At 53.9% G+C, this 3,985-nt stretch overlaps 1 pseudogene; it reads right to left on the bottom strand.

Moving 5' to 3' along the window:
- Nucleotides 1-2,266: 2,266 nt before the first annotated feature.
- On the bottom strand, nucleotides 2,267-3,562 carry LOC124706440 (annotated as a pseudogene).
- Between the last annotated feature and the right edge of the window lie 423 nt (nucleotides 3,563-3,985).

Genomic DNA, 3,985 nt, shown 5'->3' with positions numbered 1-3,985 from the left:
CCTCCAAAAGAAATGACTCAGAGCGGCCTTTTAGACCATGGGAGACAATGGGATTGTAAATTAAGGTTTCGTTTTTTTGCAAAAATCCAATGATGTATTACACTAGCGTACAAAATATTTTTATAAATATCTTATATTCTAGGCTCCGCAGAAATGAGAAAATTTTGGATCTGGGCGTGGCAAAGAGTGGAAGTTTTCAAAACTTCTTAGATTTGTCGGTTTTTCAAATTTTGTTCTGCACCTTGTATACAAGTATTTTAGATTGAAAATGTGCATCTAGTGTGCATTGTTGACTACATTTATCACTTTTTTGGGTTTTTCAAAACCTCAAAATCGATTTCTCGAATTTCCAAAATTGAGAACTTGCTATCGCTCGAGCTAACAAATGTTTTTTTCTAAGACTTTTATTTAGAGTATTTTTTGACTTGACTACATTTTGAGAGACCTCCCGTGACCACACCAGTGCGAAACGCAGTTGTAACCATAATGGGACATGGCTCGTACAGTCGTACGTCATTTTTAAGTGATTTCTTTGTTAGGACTTGATATCAATAATAAGACCTAAAACCAATATGCGGCCCATAGGCCATAGCCCACAGCCCACAGCCCACTACTAGGTGCTAAGCGGACCATGCTCCATTTTGTGGCACAATCCTGAGAGACTGCATGCATGTATCAACATAGATAATTGATTAACATAATCTGAAATAATAAGGTTTGCTTTGTTAGGACTTGATATCAATAATAAGGTTTGCTTCGTCCTTGCAAGTTGGAAGATATGCCTGGTTCATCGAACCACCACCAGATTTAAACATCCCTGTAATAATCTCTCTTGATATTTGAATGACAGAGGTGTGAGTTTAAAAAAAAAAGATTTTTTTTTTTTGAAATTCTTTCGGGTGGAAACCCGACAAGCTGCTATTGAAACTGGAGCACAAAGAGACCCTAAGAAAATAGAAAATTACAGGGAGGCCTAGATTAAGCAAAGAGGACCCTGAAGAAAAATTGGAAACGCGATCCAGTCCTCCGTCTTCCTCCTCCAGATCGAGCTCGACCGACGGACTGCCGCTTCATCTCCGGGGACGCACCACTTGGAGACGAGGCGCAGAAGAACACCGTTGGCCAGAGTAGAGCAGCGGCGGAGCAAAAACCCTACTGCCATACAGTCCGACGCCAGAAAGCATCGGAGAAGAGCTCCAAGACGAAGTCGCCACCGCCATCAAGCAACCCCCGCAAGCAAGCCACCACCATGGGGGCTTGAGCAAGCAAGAGAGAGCCGGCTGCAACCAGTACTGCGCCGTCAGCAAAGAGAGAAGTCCAACTGCTTGACACCTCCTGCCCCCTCGCCTCCACGGCCGGTCGGGCCGAAAGGAAGCAAGCAGCTCACCCCCGTGCCCACCTCCCCCGCCACCATGGCCGACCAAGGAGGCAAGGGGGCCATCTTCTCGCGCGCTGACGACTCCTAGGCGCCTTATCGAGGAGCGCAGTCGTGGACGAACTCCAGATAAGATCCACCATGGATCTGAAGAGAGGTCGCCGTCGACGGGCCACCTGGTGCCGCACCAGAGCACCAGAGAGACACTCAGCTCCTGCCACCTCCAAATCAAGCCGTTGACGCCATCTCCGACCACTTCCCCTCGCCACCAAGGCCGGCCAGGAGCGGAAGAAGAGGCGTCAAGAGGGGCTCGAAGGAGAAGACACATGCCTTATTGCTGTGATCGGCCGAGGAGGGGGTCCCTGAACTCCGGCCGCTGGAGCAGTGAGAGACACCGCCAAACTTGGCCCGCACTGGATCTGGCCACGAGCCAGAGCTTCTATTCCTAAACCTAACCGGCAAACCGCCGGGAAACTACTCCTAACCTAGAGAACTACCTCTGGCGCCTCACCTCCGCCACCTCCGGCCGGCATCGCCGCCAGAGGGGCTCGGGATCGGCCCAGATCTCGTGGAAGAGCTCCTGACTACTGTAGCAAGCAGAGAGAAGGGTGGGGGGCCGCGCAGTGTAAAAAAAAAAGATTAACATAATCTGAAAAACGTAGCACGGTCTTCACATATTGTTTTGCACTTGCACGAATTGCGTCGTTTATATCGACGAAACCGCTCACATAATTTAAAACTAGAAATGTATATTTCTTGTGGCTTAAGAAACAACAAAACGGAAATGAGAATACAGACTCGGAATAAACAACAAATTACATATATACGTAAAATCCTTGCATGCATCGACGTCGACGTCCATCATGTTGCCACGTGGGAAGTGGGGACGTGCTAGGCTTCTAGGCGAGTCAGTTCGTCGGCGAACACCTTCTTGAACTCCGGCATGCTCTCCGGCTCCAGAGAGAGCGCGAGCGCGATGGCGCCGTCCTTGCCCGGTGCGTTCATGACGTACACGAAGCCGCTGTAGTACATGATCGCAGGTCCCATGAACGCCGGGGCGCCAAACCCGAAGTCGGCGTCGTTGAGCGACATGCCCATCCAGCTAATGGCGCGGAGGTGGGCGCGAGATATGCCACTCCTCGGCAGGTTCATGGCGTCCACCCCCTCCAGGTAGTCTACCAGCGAGCGCGCGTAATCGTCGCCCTGGCTCGTTGCGGCACGTGCCCGCCGCGCTGCGTAGCCGACCGGATTGGACACCACCTCGCCGACGGTGGCCACCGTGGACGTGCGGATCACCGCGTTTCCGAAGTATCCCTGAGGGAGCGGCGGCTCGAAGCGCGCGCGCATGTCGATCATCGAGTAGAGCCGCGTCTCCGCGTCCTGCGGCAGCGCCCGCGCCCGGCACGCGCACTGTCACACGAGCGCCACCACGGCTCGGAACGTGGAGCCCCCCGCGCACTGATCCTTGAGCGCGCTCACCTGCTGCTTAGACACCGTGATGATGGCGCTCGCGTACGTCGAAGCGGTGGCCGCGTGCACCGGCGCCGGCTCCGGCTTGTATTCCGGGTGGTCGTACAGAACCGTGCGCGTCGGGCGCGCGCCGAGGAGATTGTGGTCGAAGCAGGGCGGCATGGCTGCGTCCCCGCTAGTTCCACGGGAAATACTGGCCCACGTCTCGACGAAGTGTGCCGCACTCCGGGCGTCGACGACGGAGTGATGCAGCGCCAGGCCGAGCACGACGCCGCCGCAGCGCAGGTGCGTGACCTGAGCCAGCAGTAGGACGCACGGCGGGTTCGGCGCCGGCGCCGGCGCCGTCGGGACGAACAGGTCGCGCATTTCGCCGCACGGCACGAACTCGTTCATCAGGTCGTCGAGGACGTAGTGGTCGGAGCGCGCAGTGACGAACACGGCGCCCTCGCCGGTGCAGTCTATCTGGACGCGCCCGGCATCGTCCAGCCCAAGGCGGCCGGCCAGAGGGTAGAACGGCACCAGAGCCTTCGCGAGGCTGGCCTTGACGGCGTCGGCCGTGAAAAAACCAGCCGTGTCGCCGTTCGGCCGGTAGAAGTAGACCGTAGGCGTGTAGCCCCTGCGCGCGGCGAGGTCTAGGTTAGACATCCAGACGGCGCCTGCCGGCGTCTGCTCGGCCGGGATGACCACCTCTGTTGCCAACACCTCCACCTTCGCCATTGTGCCTCGGGTATCTCACGCTCGTGTGCTCGGAGTGTGTAGACGTATTTCGTCCTGTTTAGCTGTGTGTTACTTGGTGTTGTTTTTCTGTGGGGTCTATGGGTTGGTTTATATGGACACAAGCTCGACGTAAAGGAGGAGAACTTTCTAGTTGTGGATGAAAACAGTATGTATGCAGTCGATCTTTCTGTATTGATGAGACTGATAAAGTGAAGTCAAAATTAATCATACTTGTTTGGTTAAGACCGTGGTCGATCTTTCTCTATTGATGAGACTGATAAACGCGTGCACACCAGATTCACATTCCAAACTTCCACTAAATTCAGACGACCAGAGGAGAGGAACTGAACCTACTCCACTTAGTGCATAGTATCCGATCATCTTTGCACACAATCTATTTATGGAGAGTTCGCTTTAATTCAC

This window comes from Lolium rigidum, chromosome 1 (genome assembly GCF_022539505.1).
Source record: "Lolium rigidum isolate FL_2022 chromosome 1, APGP_CSIRO_Lrig_0.1, whole genome shotgun sequence".
NCBI classification, from domain to species: Eukaryota; Viridiplantae; Streptophyta; class Magnoliopsida; order Poales; family Poaceae; genus Lolium; species Lolium rigidum.
This window is presented reverse-complemented; position numbering and strand designations above follow the sequence as displayed.